General features: G+C 41.4%; 1 protein-coding gene across 10 annotated transcripts in view; it reads left to right on the top strand.

Moving 5' to 3' along the window:
* DPF3 (double PHD fingers 3) overlaps nt 1-17,939 on the top strand; it is a 169,235-nt gene that overhangs the window by 132,456 nt on the left and 18,840 nt on the right. For 3 of the 10 annotated variants that reach the window (XR_007204092.1, XR_007204091.1, XR_007204088.1), the window contains one exon: nt 4,625-6,785. The exons of 5 other annotated variants lie outside the window; for them this stretch is intronic. The gene's annotated coding sequence lies outside the window, so the exon portion shown is untranslated. Of the gene's footprint in view, nt 1-4,624; nt 6,786-17,939 lie in introns of those variants that run through there. 2 more of the 10 variants (XR_007204090.1, XR_007204089.1) reach the window with 1 other exon arrangement.

The following is a 17,939-nucleotide window of genomic DNA, read 5'->3' as shown; positions in this document are numbered from 1 at the left end:
GATTTTCAGCAGACCCCTGACTGAGCTTTTTGTAGCAGCAAGTCCCATGGATTAAATTGTATTATAAGTATGTGCCACATTCACACCCCTGGTGAAGCCAATGGAAGTTTTGTGGGAGCAGGATCCAGACTTGTGTACAGTCAGAAGTGATGCAAAAGGAGTCAGTGTGTAGTTACGTTTTGCTGTCCTAATGCAGGCAAAAATCTCCCTGGAGCAGGGGCTAGATTAAGTTCTAAAGACCTATTTTTACTGATGTACATAATGCAAACAGGGTGAAATCATGACCTGATTTAGAGCAAAGGCAAAGGAGATATTTCTCTGGACAGTGCCTAATCCTTAAACTGTAGGTGTGTGATATTGATATTTGTAAAAGTCTCAGCCTTGCAATAAAGAATTTGGATATGTGTAATGAATTAAGCCAGACCAAATGGACTCCATTTTTCCTGTTTCTTTACTAGGGTAACCTGTCTCTGAGAGCAATTTCAACTCCCTCCCCCAGCCTCCAACCATGTAGAAAAAAAGAGAAACAATTCAGCCTCTTGATTTTTTAATTTTTCTCTTTAGACATGGAATGAGCAGTGGACAAATTCTGCTTTTAGGTGTACAGGCATTAATCCAGACTATAAGACAATGGATGTCTAGATTACATTAATAATCTGCCTTCAGGATGCTGTTAGAAAACATTACAAGTACCTCAGTATGTGTATACCAAAGGACAGTGCATGCCAGAACCATGCACACTTGCCAGGAGAAAGCCTCGTTTAAGCTTTCCCCATTTTGATAATCCTTTTCTGTTGCTATTGTGTTTCTCCTGATTTATTATAATCAATCAAGTGTCAAATCAATTATATTGTGACATAATCCTGTCAATGAGAAGTGTACTTTAACTGATAAAAACATTCATTTCTTCCACAACCAGTCCTTTTTTTCCTCTGAAATAGTGCAAGATAAATATATAATGTCTTGCTACTCTTCTGTATTTACTAAAGCTCAGTCCTTGCAGCACCTGAATTAGGTAGCTGAAACCTACCCAAGTACATCTTTCTGAAGAGCTCCAATCACTGCATAAACTGCAGAAGAGGCATACTCTAAATGGAGTTTTTCCAAGTGGAGTCCTTAACATTGTCTTTTGTGAACCATGCCTAATGCATTCTGGGCTCTTTTGGAATACAAATAATAATCAGATGCCCGTAATTCATTAAGTTTTGACTTAGTTTCACAAATACAGTTACTATAACAATGCATACAGTCTTAATCCTTTTGCAACCAAACCACCCATCTTTGTGACAACTGAGTAGCACAGTACCCTCAGAAAGAAACCACAACAGCTCACAAAGTGCATACGAATTGCCAGCTGACATTTATTACAGATAGCATAGAAAATATCCTCGCAGTTATTTATGTCATTAATGTGTTTATGAATGCTCACTCGTTCAATATAGTCCTGAGAGAGCAAGTAAGGTAAAATTAATTCACTGTTATGGAGTGAGAGTAGTTCTTAGATTCCTCAAGATGCCTTATTGGATTGAGATAACCAACATGAGTTTAGTTCAGCAGGCTGAGCAGTGTGGTACTGACCATAGGAAGGCATTGATCATAGCGAGGAAATTAAGATGTAGAGTTGGAAGATAAAAGAGTACTTGTTTAAGTCTAGATTGTAAAGTAGTGTTAATGGTGAATATTGCATGGAGTGTTGACATGGAAATGAAATATTCTCAGGACATGTAGTGCTTGAGTGAAGGCTGGGAACAGGGAAAGAAGGTTGGTACTTCCTAAGATGAAGGAAGATGAAAGCAAAGCGAAGGGGCTGCTACACAAGACCCTCTCATGAGGGGAAGATGACAATGAGGCAGCAAATATATAGGAGAAGGTTTCATAAATGCAATTTAAAAAAAAAAAGGACTCTGACACTAACATAACCAGTTCAGAAATGAGGGAACTGCACAGTATCAAATATATCTTAAAGGGCATGTAGGTCCCAAACCAAACTAGGGAGGCATAAAAAAAATTTGCAATTTGAATTCTGTATTGTAACTAAAAATTTATCTTTGAAATCAGAAAGAAATGTGATGCTCTTTATTCCCCAGTGATTTCAGCAGTTCAATGAAACTTTCTGTTCTTCATAAATTCTTCAAAGGTGTAGCCCTTCAACTAATCAGAACCCTGGCTATTCCCGTTCTCCTCCAAAGATGTCCTTACTACAGGGAGGTTGGCACAAGCCTGTCCAAAGAGTCTCCTGAAACACATGCTCCCACACAAACCATGAACCAAAATAAGACAACCCCAATGTGAAATGTGAATAAAGGGGTGTTTCATTTCAGGCCCTAAATGCAGACTTTTCTGTGTTTAATCATATAAGCTGTCTCCTCAGGCACCTTTCCAGTGCTCCGTACTAAAGGATATTAGAAAACACACATAGTTTCCTGAGTTGTCCTCTGCTAACTCTGATTCACAGATGGGAGCAGGAGAATAAAGGAAGTGGCATGCTGCTTGAGCAGCTGATAAGGGAGAAGAAAGGCTACACGGAGTGTGCACTGATCCTTAGCCTATTCCCTTTTGAGGCATTTAATTAGTTGAAATTTTAGCAGGGACAGACTTCAGCTCTTTCATGAAAACAGTATAAATTTTCAATCATGATAATATACATTGAGAAAATTTTAAGAAAATACAGGATTCTGGCATAGAAATTAAAAAATAAAAGGAGAACCAGGCATGTGATGGAACAGGAATGGAACTGAAATCTGACTTGCTTCACTTTGCATCTCTTCCTTTCACCCAGGCACCCTCCAGTTTTGTGGGCTGGATATTTATTTCTTGAATATGTAATGTGCTTGGAATAACATCGTATATATGTGGTAAGGTCATAAATAATGAGCCCAGGCTGCTGAAACAAGGGCCAGAGAGAACTTTACCACTGACTTCAGAAGGATTACCACTGGGCTTTCTTAGCCACTGCTTTTATTGAATGAAACCTCCCGCTTAATACGCTTGCTGGTATGGTGTAGACAAGCTCTGAGATGGCCATTTGTTTCAGCAGAATGTGTTATTAGAATCCCCTCCCCACATTGTTTTGCCTTTGAGCTTTTACATTAGTTATTCATTTTGAGCTCCAGTTTGCCATTTTACAGACCTCAGCTAAGGCTCTTGATTGAAGACAGAGACTCAGTTTGCTGCCTGCTGATGCATGGAGCAAACAAGAACTGCACCCAGAGAGTCAGAGTCCAGACTGTGCTGGGGTACCACTGTGTTCTCTCCTGCCCACTCTGCCTTTCTTTGGTTAATTCTTGCAATGATATTTTGAGATGGGCCCTAAAATAATAGTTCAAATACTATAAAACTATGGAGTTTTCAAAGCCTGGCTCTTCATGCAATTTGCTTCTTCCCCATGGAAAGCCGTTTTACTGAATCAATTCCTCAAGCAAACATTTTATTGACCCCACTGGGAGTCATCTCATTATAAAAACTGCAAAATCTTCCCAGTGTGTTTTGTGATGCAACACATATAGATGTTTCCAATAAACACCCATTTCATAGTCTCCTTTTTGGTTTTTTTTTTAAATTTATATGAATTTGTAGCTGTAAGTGAAGTATGAGGCACGTACATGAGTTCAGTGCTGTCATGGGGCTGTTTTGATAAACCTCACAGTGCAGGAATTCAGCCAGGATGAATTTTTGCTGACTAAGCCATTACAATAAACCCTTCCAATCTTTGTTCTCTTTGCCAGACATCTACCAGTGTCGAAAAAATCCAGCCTGTATAAATACCATAGAATACTGAAATTGAATCAGAATTATTTCCATGTCCCTGTCTGTATTTCCATGAATGCTAAGTTGCCAATTTCAGAGAAGACAAGTTGTAATAACATTTAGAAAAAAACTCCAGCTCTTGGGATTTCCAGGTCTGATAGCTCTGTTAAGCAGATGCTGCCAGTTCATATTGTTGCCTTATTCTTTTGGTCTCTGGCAGCTCCTAAGATTTTGGACCTTTATGTAGTTCAGAACTGATATGAGAGATGTGGGAAGACATGGGAAGAGGCACTTGCATTTTGTGGAAATAAAGAGATTATTTTATTTGCTATCTAATCCTGCTCAGGATCTTAGCAGTATGTAACTTAGTCAATTCACAGAATAAATGCAATGCAAAATGCAACCTTTCATTCTTTCCAGAAGTTATCGCATTGCTGCCACCCCATGTGTATCATTTAGCCTTCTGAAAATGTCTTTTGTGCCATGCTGCGTACACTTGTGGCTCCCTACAAATAATTAGTAGTAGAGCAAGGTAATTAGAGCAGGATTTCATAAGCAAAGGTCTTAACCTTGACTGAAGAGACAGCTATCTAAGCTGAATGATGAAGGTTATTTAATGATGTTCCCAATAAGAAAGATTGACAGTGTTCAGTCCCTTTCTTTTGGATATGATTTTTCTTATCGATTTGTTTGCTTTGTGTTCATTTATGGCTTCCACAGTCAGTTGAAGCTGAGTCTGTTGAGCTATATTTTCAAGGAACTAGAATGCAAGCAGTGTTGGAAATTTGGTTTGTGCTATTTCTGGTTTTTTTCTGAACACTTGCTTTTGTTGTCTGAGTTTGTTTAGTTTTACTTTGTATTGCCTTTCCCTCTGCAGTCAGCCCTGCCCTCATGGATTCCAGCAGCCTTCAAGCAAGACATTTCAGAAGAAGACTGAGAGAAGCCAGGATGCTTTGATACTTCCTTCCTTGCCCTGACTCTTCTGTACCCATGTTCCATCTGGCACAGGAGCCTGGACTGTGAGAAGTTGGCTGTTGAGAGAAGTTCTGGGGATGCCCTAAGCTGGTGCAATACAAAGAAGTTTTTTGAAGTCTTGATTTCACTTCCTTTTAAGTGTGTGTATAAACCCAGGTCAGACTGGAATTGATCTACAATAGAACTGACTGAAAAACAAACAAACTGAAAAAGACAACTATTTTATTTATTTCAATATTTAAGAAAGAAGTGCTGAAGTTGCACAGTATTTTTGTTTGAAATACATTTTACTTCAAATTTTAAATGCAATTTTGTGAAGACATGAAATTTTAAAAAGCACTTACTGTAAAATAAAGACTGAATATTTACTTTAAGGAAAAAACTTTTTTTAAATAATGAAAATAAAGGTCAACTCTGCTCTCTCTCTTACTTTAAAGAAGCCATTCATACATGTGCTGGGTATCTTTGTTTTTTGAAAATTGGATGTGGTAAGTGAAGATTGTTCTGGTTTATTTTCTCCTTAATATTATCCTGTTAGATGCTTAAAACTTACTTTACTGTACTGTGTTAGGCACAAATCTGAACAAAAACTGTTGGAGTAGTGAAGACCAGGCTCAGTGGTTGAATTTTTTTGTTCATCAAAATCATTTGGATTTTGTGTCCGTTTCAAAGGACTGTCTTCTCCCAGTAGGATTGATGTGTCTCTTCTGCATGGTAAAAGAGGTTTGCTCTTGAGCAACTCTGTGAAATACTTCTGCTGAAAGAGGGGTTTAAAAATCAAAAACAACTCCATTCATTTTTGTATAATTTTTTGCTTTGGTAATTCCACAGTTGACTGTGAGTTGGTAGTAAGGGAAGTATCTAAATGTTAAGTGCTCTTGGCATGGATCTTCCTGTCAAGGATGATCTCATGTGTAGAAAACTTGTGTACTTCAGCCCTTTCTGAAGTGGTAGTGGACTTGGAAAAGCATACAGGTGCAACCACATGTCTGCAATAAGCAACAGGGGTTACTATGCAGGAGAAAAATACAAGTTCCCACAGCTGCAATCCTAAGTTGTCCTGTGAGGCAGTGGGGAGGGATGGTCACATCCCAAATTCTAAGTTGTTAGGCATTTTCTCGGTGAAAAAGGTGTTCTCCTTCGTACAAGCACTGGAGGGTTTTGTTGGCTGCCAGATCTGCTCACAGTGGTTAGCACAGGTCTGTTCAGTGTCAGGTGTGATGCAGTCTAGTAGGGATGCAGGACAGCCTTGTGTCCTAGGAGAAGAGTGTTGGACTTCACTCTGCCTGGCACCCCTGTTACAGAGGAGAAGCAAACTGAGGGCAAACCATACCAACAATTATTGGGATTGACCCTCAGGGTATAGGCAGAAAAAAAGTAGTTTTGTTAATGTGGCTTACAGTGGCTTTCAGAATGAAAAAAAATGTCTACAAAAATGCATGCTGACAGGTGAAGCTGACAAAAAACCTGGTACTGTGTTCTGTTTCCTGCACACTTAAAACTCAAACTCATCTCATTGACAAGTTTCCATGTGTCAGTAGCAGCAGATTTTTCACTCTTCTCTTTCCCTTCTCCCAGATTAAATCTTCCCAGATTAAAACATAAAGTCAAAAATAACCATGTAAAGTAGTCCTGCTCCAACTAAATTAAATGACAATTTGTGTCCTAATTGGGCTCTTTAGCAGGATGGGTTTGCTTTGCTCATGTTGTTGGTTTCTAAACTTGCAGTGGGGAACTACCTCTAGAGAAAAAAAAAAAATAAATTTTCATTTCATCAAAATATAAGACGCACAACTGTAATGAAGATTTGAACATTGTAGGGTCTGTGTTCAGTTTGTGTAATATTCCTTCCAAATAAAAATTCTGCTTCCAGCGTTCCTTACTGTATATTCCTCTGTAAATATTATTTTCCCAAAGCAATTCCACAAAGTCTTTTTTAGTACAAATAATCTTCTTTTAAAAAGACATTGTTGAGTAACATACATGTACATTTACTTTTCTAAGCTCTCCATTGTTTATAATACTCTCTTTGAAGCTTAAAATAAAACTTCCTCCTCTATTGATTTTGTTTCCCTTTTCCATTTTGTAAATTGTGACTTTTGTCCCTGGATTTTGTTTGGTATTTCCTAACAAACCATGACATTAACCAAGAATTATCTTAATTTTTCTCTTTTACTTTCTCTTCTCCATTCATTGGACTGCAGAAAATGGTCCTGTTACTTGCTATAGTGAAGGTAGGCAGGAAATAAAAAAGTGCTTCTGTATAGGACTTTTTATAAGAGTGTTTTCTATCATTTGGTGATAATAGAGGATCTTCCTAAATGTGTTTGTATTTTAATAGCCTTCTTCATGAAATGAATAGAGTTGCATTAAGGTAATTTGGAGTCAAAGCTGGAGTCTAAGTTATATGATAGCTGTTTGCATAGATTTTAGTGACATTGCCTTAAGGAGTTCTGCCCCTACCTATGCTGTTTCCAATCCAGTCACTGGAGTAACAGGAAACTGTGGTTCCCTTTGCCTTTCACAGTGCTGGCATTAACCTTCCCTTTCCCTTTACATGTATTAGATAAATGATATGTCTGTATAGAATGAAAAGAGAAAGAGGAAATACTGTTTCAGATTGGATGCTATCTTTTTAGGAAATTCTCTGTGTGACCTCTTCCCTAATATGGCTTGCTGTTATTTTTTATAAAGCTCTGTCACACAGATGGGCTCCTACCTGCCTGATTCTTAACATCTGGGTGTGACAGACTGTGTGTCTTCATGGCAGATAATTAACTATTCTTGGTCTTCTTTTATAGCCTTTCCATGTAAATTTTTATTTTTCACAGGTGTAATTTCAATTTCCATTAGTGTTTTGTTTTTTCACTCTTTCTTCGAGTCATTACAACTTGGAAACTTCACTGCTTGCCTTCAGACCTAATCTTTACCCATGCAAGGCCTTTGGCCAATTCATTGTAGGAAGGAGGAATCAAAAAGGCAGTTTCAGCTACCTTTCCTGTCTTCAGTTACTGTGACTCTTTGCGACCTGTTTGGGATCTGATAGAGCAGCTCATGGACTCCTTAGTGGATTGTCCTCAGATGTTCTGTGGCTAAAAAGGTGCTTCCTTCCTTTTCACTTGTGCACTGGGGACCAGAGGCAGCTGAAAAGGTGGGGCAGGTGCCAACTATCTCTGAGCCATGCTGAGAAGGCAGCCGTGAGAGTCTCTTCAGAGTGCACACTGAGTGATAGAATTGCTGCTTTTACTAGAAACGTCCATTTTCCTTTTGTGGTTTGATGTCAGATATTCTTACAATGATCTGAGCTGCAGGCTTAGAGAACTACTTTTTTTATAAGGATTTCGTGGGGGCAGGTAATATTTTCCTACCCGAAAGCAGAGAAAGGAGGGAGGGTATGTGGTGGCTCCTGGTCAGTGCTGCTGTTTCTGTTCTTCTCTAAGCCCCTCTTGAGCTTTCTGCTGTGCTGGAGAGGACAGAGAGACCTATGCAGATGTTGGACTGACATTTTCATTGTCCTCAGTGTGAGGGATGCAGAGTGCAGAACGAGACATTTCTGCTAAGGTAGCCAGAGTGAATGTGTGTGTTGAAACTGGCCTTTATGGATGTCTGTCAACACCTTATTTAGATGAATGGGATCCTTCCCACCACAGCAGAGCTGTTGTTACAGGTTGCCATACTCCAAGGAATGTCTCTACACAAGTCTTATTACTTTGAACATTTTTGTGTCTTTTTTTTATTTTCTTTTTTGTTTTCCAAAAGTTTTTTAAGCCACAGGCCTGGAATTAGAAATGTTAAGAAAAAATTTTAGTTTTGCAGAAATTATCTGAACAGATAAGCCCCTGAACAGATTTATGCTGACATAAATAGATCTTATTTTCCTGTTTGGAGAATGGCTCTTGCCAGTGAGAGTGAGAGATGTCAGCAGGAGGAACTAAAAATGTCTTTCAGCAGTGCAGCAGTTAATGGGTGCCCCCAAAGCTGTGCTTCCCCCGGCTGAGACCGAGATGAAGGCTGGCAAGGCTGAGGGCTGGAATCCTGATTTCTCTGGGTGGAGTGAAAAGAGTGTCAGCTAATTTGCTTTGGCCTGAACTAGAATATTGCACTGGTTTAAGATTTATTCCGAATTTTTGCCTGCAATCAGAAAAGAAATCTGATTAAATTTCCATCTTGGATCTGTGAGCCCTACTTGTATTTAATTCCTTCAGCCTATAGATGATAAAAAAGCCCCATAACATTTTCTCTCTAAACCAAAGCTTTTAATTCTCATTAGCAATGATGTAGATTTCTCTGTACCCCGTCCCATCCCTGGTGTTGAAGATGGATGAGTAAGACCTCAGCTACATAAGGCATGCATAGCAGAGCACATAAGCAATGACTACTGCCCTCAGCTTTGGCTGGGTGTGTCCAAATTGTGGCTTGATGTTTTTAAGATCTCCATTATCCCTTGGAAATTATTGTATAGAGATTGTATTTTGTTTGCTGCACTAAAGCTGGACATTTGCCACAGTTAAGCCCTAACTTTGATTTTAATGACATAATATGAGAGCCATTCATCTGTGGCATCTCACCAGTATATTTTTGAAGACCTAACTACATTTTATGCTGTTTCAACAAATGCTCTTGCAGTGTGTGTTAGAAACTTCTACTGTCTCATCTGTTACTTCATGATGTTTTGTCTTTGCAGCCTCTAATTCTTCATGGTTCCATGGTGGGTGAACCATGGTGGGAGAAGGATGGCATTTACCTTCATGAAAGCAGAGATTTCTGGAGCATGGTGTTGTGGCTAATATTACTATCCATAATTAGAAACAGGTTTGCTTGACGTTGCCTAAGACAGCTGTGGTAACTTTGAATGACCTACAGGTCAACAATGGCACTGCTAAGGAAAAGGCAACATGCTTTGAACACTGAAGCTGGGCAGTGGGCTGAAGCTCTTGGAACTTCTGCTGCCTGCCTGAGAGAGCTTGCAGAGGGGTGCTTCTTTTTTTGGCAACTCAGCTGATGGATGGTACCTCTTGAGTGGGAACAGACACAGCCTCCCTTCAATGTCTTAACACTGGTTTGGGTTTTTTCAGAGTGGGGTTTAATTTCTCAGTGTTGCTCATCTTCCATAACCAATTCTCAGTAAAATCTAGTTTATATCTAGGTTTGCGTAGGTGTTAAGAGTAATTTTTTACTTGGACTGAAGCCTTTTCTCATTACATTTCTTCAGTCTCTGCTGTTAAGTGTCCTCATATCAGTGACTTCATTGTGGACTGCAGGAAGTGAAAAGACCAAATCTTTTCAATACAGCCTCCTTTTTTGAAACAGAATAGAGATTTTAAATAATGCTGGAGATAGTTTTGTCAAGCACTGCTGCAGACTTAGCTTGCTATTTTGTATTTCTTTCACTAGCCAACAGCCATTAAATTCTTCACATGACGATTTCAGGAATCAGTACTGAGGCCAAGTCTCCAAGGTGAGAGGAAGTCACTGGATGTGAAATAGTGGAAAGCTGTGCTGTCAGTAAAGGGGTACTTTTATTTTAGTGTCAACCAGTGTGACAAAGCTTTCAAGTTCATGTAGCACTTTGTGCAGTGGAGTTTGCATGGAATGGTTTTAAGTCTATGTTTGAGAAATTAATTTTCCCCTGTTGGTACAAATCATAGTTGCCTCACATCAGTGCTCTGCTGGGAGTGGCTTAAATATGTTAAACAACACTAAAGCCTTCCTTTCCCCAGGAAAGGAAGCCCTTTCCCCAGGCTCAACAACTTGTTTTACAGTACAGTGAATTCTGGGTCAGAAGTCTCATCCATTGCTGGAATATCTGGCCTTTGGCTTCTTAAAGAGCAGGTTCCAGGACTTCTCAGATCTTTCTATATTGACTGTGTCTCTGAATGTGTCCATCAGCCTAGGCGCTTAGGATAGTTTTTAACTGTCCACAAACACTCTCTAGGTTGAATTTGCTGTTGTAGTGTTCAAGCATGCAGATGGCCAAGAGTTGTACATTCCTTCATCTAGAGAAAAGGACTTTCTCTGGGTTAGGGAGCTTCATTTCCCTTGCAGCCTCTTCATTAACTAGCTCTCCAAGACCCTTTCCTCACCTCCATTAAGGGTGAGATTTTACAAGTACTTAGTGAGCTGAAAGAATGGAGATGAATTTTCTAAGGACATCCACGGCCATTATATTCCTCTGTGACTGTTTACATATTTACAGGTCTGGAATCATGTGAAGAAGAATTAGTCCCCATTAGGTTCAGTGCAGCTATCACTGAGAATTTCCAGACATCTTGTGGGTGGTGGGATCCCACCTAATGGAGAACATTGTAGGTGATGAACACTCTCAACAGCTGTTAAAAGTGAGAGGACTTGGACTACCCAGAGCCTGGTCAGACCAACCTGTAGGAGAGGATTTCCCAACTTCCTGGCCATTAACAGAACCACTGAGCAACAGCCCTGCTGGCCAATGGAGCAGCCAGCTAAGAGCAGGGTCAGAAGAGTCACAGATTGTTGTAGTACTGTGGAAGGTCATTTTCTGGAATTAAATACAATAATATTCCACTTTTGTATAGGCTTTGTTGAACGATTCCTTTGGTGCTGAAAAATAGCAAGACTAGTGAACTGTTTAATGAGGGACATTATTGTCCACTGCCGTGGAACTAGCTAATTTCTTGTTTAATCTGATGTGATATTTAGCTGCTATAAAGTTTTGGTTGTGTAGGTTAAAGCAGCACTGCTCACTTGTTACCGGTTAAGGAATGGCCAGGACTTTGACTTGACTAATCTGGGGTGGAAGGTCTGGTGAGCTCTAAGAAAAGAGATCATGGATTTTAATCAGGTGGTTTTCCACTGAAAAAAAAAAAAAAAAGAAAATCCTACTGTTTTAATCTCTGGCAGCATTTTGTTGGACATTTACAAAAAAAGCCATTGAAATAACTGAACTGAAAAATACCATAGTGAGGACAAAAGATTTTGGTTTGATTTGAAATGAAACACAATCTCTCTTTCTCAATGAAATGGCCCTTTCCTTCTGCCAACTGCGCACAGGCTTGAATGAAACATTTCATTTGTGACTATTTTTTCTCTTTCTTAAAAACAATTCCCTTGAGTTCAGTTTTGAAGCAAGGTACTGCTCCAAAATGAAAGTCCAACTTCTTATTTGTGAGACATTGGTACAAAATGTCTCAACCTTTCTGAAAATCAGTTTTTCGCCCTGCCACCTCTTAATCCTTTCTTCCGTCCTACTTACTTTTGACTGAAACTACTTTGTTCAAATTCACTCCTTCACTCAGATGTTTAGATCACCTTGAAACTGCATTTTTTAGAGAGTAAACAAAGAAATTTCACTCCCTCCTACCACTCTCACACTGATGCTCTTCAGCATGTGGTTATAGCTTTTACTTCCCTCTAGATATTGATGTTGCTGGGAGTTTGGTGGGGAAGTGAAAACTGGCTCTCTTGTTGATGAAATCTCTATTGGCACTTAAAAATTCCCAACCAAACAGGGGCTTTGACTGACAGAGAAGGGAAAAAAAAATCAGTGTTTTCCAGCTTCTGACACTGCCTTACAAACAATGGAGAGTGTGCATGGGGATCACTGCCTGTTTGGCAGCTGAAAGGGTTTCTTTAACTCAACAAGGGACCAAAGTAACTTGCGTGGAATTGGTCTTGTTTGTGTTGGGCGAAGCAGTTCTACTTATGTCTGAATATACAGTCACATTAACAACAGTGTAAATTATGCTTCTGTGAGAAAGACAGACCTCTTGCATTTCATCATGTTCACATCGATTATCAGTCACTTATCCATCATGTGCTGAGTATCTTTACCTAGATGGTATGCGGTTACCTCATGTAAGACCAATGAGGTCACTGTCTATGCAATGGCACGGTGTCTTCTGCATTGTTTAGTTTCTTTAGTATTAAAATGATGACATTTAAATAATTTCTCTGAAGTTTGCCATTTGATTTGAAATTTCTGGAACTGTGCTGGCAGGGAATTACTCTAGAGTCATTCCTTAATCTTTCTAGAAAAAGTTACTCCAGAGATTTGTAATACTCTCTCCTTTTCCCCTTTCCTTTCCCCAAATTAATCAGCTTACCCTGTTTCCAAGTGACAGTTATGTTTGTGAGATGTCTGTTCCATGACTCATGGGTGAAATCAGCTCTGAAGTTCTCCCCATGGTCCTTGATGCTTGAGGAGGAGCACAATGGTGCAGTGGGGTTGTCTGGATGCTCTCTGAACTGACTGGGTGAACATGGCCTGTTTTTAGTGATGTCCATGTCACGATACATCACCTTCGTCGCACTCTCCCGCGTAATCCCAGCAAAGAAGCCCCTGTCGGAGTGCTCTGGGGAAATGATGTGTCTCATCCACTGCTGCCATTGGCTCAGGTTAGACACCCTTTTTTGGGTCAGTGTGAAAACACTGGAGTCTTTTCAAATGCTGCCTTGATATCATGGGCAGCGCTGGGCATCCCTGCAGGCATGCTGCCATCTGTGGCTGTGTTAGCGGGGCAGTTTAACACCAGAGGTACTGGGGAAGGACCAGGTATTTGGGCAGTAATATGGGTTCAAGCAGGTAGCAGAATCCTTGGTCATGTTAAAGGGAGGGGAGGAGGGGCAGTGCTGATATCTTGTTTTATGGGGGGGTTTAACAAAGGCAGTGTGCTTGCGGAAGGCTATTCAGGCTGCCATTTCCCTAGCATTTTAAACACCACCCTACTTCTCTCATTATAGCTGAGGATTTTGGCTCTCCCAGGGGGGAGGAGATGTTCTAAATGGGCTGCCAGGGAGGTGGATTTAATGCACTAGGAAGAGCTGGCTTCACCAAGTTAAAAAGCAAAACAAAACCCAATCCTCCATTCCTATTTTTAGTGTTTATGACCAAGTATTTTTGCTTGGTTGCTCATTTTGAAAGGGTTTAGTGAGCCTGCCAGTTGATTGAAGGCTCTGTGGTGTGTGAGCTGGCCTGGCTGGGGAGCCTGCAGTGCATAGCGACGAGGTCGAAGCTGTGCCGGAGGTTTTTTTCCACTGCAGTTTGTTGAAGGGTAACGAAAATGTCCCCGGGGCAAAGGGGGTGTTGGCTTTCCAGGTTATGGTGATTCATCTTGCCTGGATAAACAGTCTTTCTTCCAATCCTGCATTTTCATCTCCATCTACCTCACCCCTACTTTGCTGTGCAACCAAATGCAAAGCCAGCCCCTCTCCACGCAGGGGTTTTGCTGGGGGTCTCCGGCAGCAACCCCGGTGAGCTGCACTGCCTGGGCAGCATTAGCATTCAGTGCCTGTCCTCCTGGCCAGTTCATGTTCTATAAATGGGTTTATTCTCATTATTAGGAGCTATGTCCCCGGCATATGGAGTCCGTGCGGTGCCTGCAGGCAGGTTTCCTTCCTGTTGGTGTTGGTAAGCAGCCCAAGAGCCTCCTGGCAATTAGCAGCTCGTTACCCATAATGCAGCACGCAGCGATGCAGCCTGGTGGTTTTTCTGGAGGTCACTCTGACCTAATTCACCCCCAGGAATTGTACAGAGCTGGCATGACTTACCAGTGCATTAACAAGCTGATGCTTCAGTACAGGGTTATTTGAGTGCTTCCACATTATTTTTCTTAGGCAAGAAATAGCCATTTTGTCTAGCAGCCAACAGTGGTTAATAGGGGCCAGTCTGGAAGAAGAGGGAGCCGAGTACTGTCTAGTTTTGAGATAAGGCATTGGGGCACGTGGCATGTCCTTTGGCTCTAAGGCTGGGTGCTGTTTCTGATCCCCCAGGTTGCAAATGCACAGGGCTCAGTTTGCTGCTTCAGTTCTGCATTATCACAGCATCTTTGCAAAGAAAAGAGCAGCGTGTGTCAGGCGTGCCTGAGTCCCCAGTGCTCGGCTTCAGAGGGGAAGACAGAGGGACAGGCCTCTGCCCCAGACCTGCCCCAGCCCAAACCCCTGGCAGATATGAAATGGAGGTGCGGATTTCAGCCTGTCCCAAGCATTGTCCCCCTGGCCGGAGGGGGGACACCCACAGAGCAGCAGAAACCCTGGCCAGGCTCATCCTCCCTCTGGCAAGCCTGAAGACAGAGCAGAGGGCCTGGCTGCAGCATCACCAGCCCAAATCAGGGTGTTCTCCCAGGGCAGTGATTTGTGTGTACCAAAGTTAATTGTTGGCTGTTTCTAAAGAGTTCTAAAATCTGTAAATTATTTATTTTCATTTCTCCCTGCTGAGATATGTATGGCTGGATTGTGCATGCTGAGGAAGGGGTGTACTCAGGCACACACAGACCTATTGCAGTAAAACTGTTTTAAAGCATTTCTCAAGTAGTTTTCCTGTAAGATGGGCATCTGCTACCACAGGGATGGGGGTGTGGGGAGTGATTTGACTGACAAACCATTAGGAAGCCCAGAATAACTCACTCCTGGCTTGTCCCTTTGCATGCTCCAGAGGTCACCCCTGAATCCCACCCAGTTCCTCCTGCCACCCTGTGCCAGACAGAGTTACACTGCCTTGTCCACAGCTGATCTCCCTGGGTGCGCTTTGTTTATGCACATGAGTGGCCTGAGCCAAGCTTTGCTCTTCATATACCCTCTGTAACCCAGGCTCCTTATCCAAGCTGATGCTCTTGATGCTTAAAAAGTTTTCAGAGGAAATTATGTGGCATTGTAGAGTCAAAGCTGGGATTGAGTAGAGCTGGTGGGTGGACTTTTCTCCGGCAATGAAATTTTCTGGAGAGTGCTTGGAGATGAGGGGTGCTTTGGCAGGAGCTTACTCCTTTGCTCCCCGTGCCCTTTGGTGTTTGCATGGCTAAAGGAACAGCATGGCAGTGCAGGAAAGTGAGCTGCAAGTGCCACCTGCCACACACCACCATTTTATAACTTCCCCAATATCCCTGGCATTAGTTGCTTTCAAACACAGGTCTGTCCTGCTCTCAGTTCCCATTGACTCCAGTTACACCTGCCAAACTGCAGCTGGGACTGAACCACTACCTTTTGCACAGGGGTTTTATTTGTCCCTTGGGTGAACTATTAAAGTGGGCTCTCTTGTACCAGTGCCAAATATTTGAGCGATTGCTTGTAATTTATATAACTTCTTCCACTGGAACTGGCAGTACTGAGAAGCAAACCACCACCTCTGGGGTGCAGCTGGCCACCAGTCCTGGTGCTAAAGCAGCAGAGTGCCCCTACTCTTTTTGTGGGCTCAGTTTAAGCTCTGTCCATGCTGGCCAGAACAACTATAGGGCCAGAAAATGAAATAATAGGAACTATAAGCTCTTCTACATCTGAGTGATTTCAGACATCCACCAATTATTAAAGGCATTAATTCTTCCACAATTACTGGCATGTTGTGGCATATTAGAATAGAGGAGCATTGGTCTCTGACCAAATCAGACTGACCAGACTATTCCGTGGAATCACTGAGTCCTTTTGGACTCCCTTCTTTAGCAGAGTTGGCACTGCTGGAACACACTGGGAGAAACAGCTAGGTTTTCTCACGTCAGTCAGGACACAGAAATTCACAGTGGTGATATTTCCTCTCCTGTCTGATAATAACAAACCCCAGTGTGGTGCCAATGAGTGAGACTTTCTTTAGTTTGTTTATACGTTTTTCTTAAGAAGCTGGATTCAGCAGGGCCCTGTGCTGATGGGGGTGAGACAAGAGCTCTTTACCTGCAGCCTCCAACTTCTACCCCTGTCCTGGCCGCCAGGAAAGCTGTTACATTTTTCTGTAATGAAATACTCCTGCTTTCCCCTATCACAGAGACAGTGTGGCAGGTGGTGCCTTGGATCCTCACCCCCCCAACACTTTTGAAGGCTTCTGTTCATGAGTACCTCCATTTGAGCAGGCAGGCATATGGCTCTACACTGTAACACCTTCACATTGCAAGATGGGAAGGGCCAGGAAAATGCCAAGAGCTCCCCAACCTCTTCCCTTAGGAATGTTTGGTCTTTTTCTGGGAGCTGCAATTTCTTGAGCCCTGGGATTCTGGCAGAGCCAAGCCCTTCAGTGTGCTTAGGTAGTTTGAGTTTTTAAGGGTCCTTTCTAATCCATCTGTTGTTGACTCTGCATATCTGTAAGCATCCCTTCTTAGACAGACAAATGAGGGGTACCTTTTTAAATCATAACCAGAAAATCTTATCACTTATTAGAATTACAACTTTCCCTTCTTTTGCACAGATAATGGTAATAATTCTGTCTAATGATGGCAGTGGCCACAACGATCCTCATTCAGTCTTAGCAGGAGGAAATTATGCATTTTCTTTCCATGTTAATCTTCCATTATTTGGATGGGGCTCCCGTAACATAGGTCATTATATCTGTAATATGTATTTATAGTCGTTTGAAGACCTGAAAGTTTATGGAATAAATTCTGATGCAATATAGCCAGGAGGGCTGTGAGTTTTCATCATGCTATTGATTAAAAAGCCCACCACTATACTGTGAAGAGAATGGAAAGAAATGGAAACTGGATAAAAATTCCTTTTACTCTGTATGAATAATTTCACATTTATTTTTAAAAAAGAGTATTTGCTTATTTTTTCCCCCCTCAACATAATCTCAGCCTTTGTTTGAAAAAGGTTATTGATTGGATTGTTAACTTAAATAGTCTGTGGCGGGTGTGACAGAGCACATGGCTGCAATTAATCTTGCAATGCAGAATCCATTATTGAAAAAGCACTAATGAGCCATTCTAAGGCCTTCACTGGTCACAGAGTGCCTGGAAGCAGCAGATTGCTCCTGCCCTTTATTGTCAGTTTTGGTCTTTAGTGTTATACAGCCAGTGTAAGCAGAAGAGATTTTTAGATTTTTTTTAGGGTATTTATGTTAAAATTATCTTACCCATCAGCCTGCAATTGTACCAGGTGCAGGATACAAGAAATGGTCTCTGAATGTGCTCACCTCCCCATTCCTCTGACCAGATGTCTGGTGGACATAGTGTACAATTAAAGCCATTGGCATGTGAAACACTGATGTCTCTATAAAATATGGTCTCGGTCTCAGAGTTCAGATCCAGAGAGTTTTGACAAAGATGAGGGAGCTTTCAAACTTGATCCACACTTTAAAATATTGTTTTAAGACAAAGGGATGAGGTGTTGAACACCTCACTGCGAGTTTTATTGTCTCTGTCTGTTGTTTATAGCTATTGCAGCATAGCAAAAGTTTAGGTGGAGAATAGTTATGGTAGATTAGAAACTGTCAGTGTTAACATATTGCCTTCTCCTTCAACAGAACTGCTCCCACAGTGTATTTTAGAGGT

The sequence above is a fragment of the Corvus hawaiiensis genome, chromosome 6 (genome assembly GCF_020740725.1).
Source record: "Corvus hawaiiensis isolate bCorHaw1 chromosome 6, bCorHaw1.pri.cur, whole genome shotgun sequence".
Classification (NCBI taxonomy): domain Eukaryota; kingdom Metazoa; phylum Chordata; class Aves; order Passeriformes; family Corvidae; genus Corvus; species Corvus hawaiiensis.
Note: the sequence above shows the minus strand (reverse complement) of the source record. Positions and strands in the feature narration are given on the sequence as shown.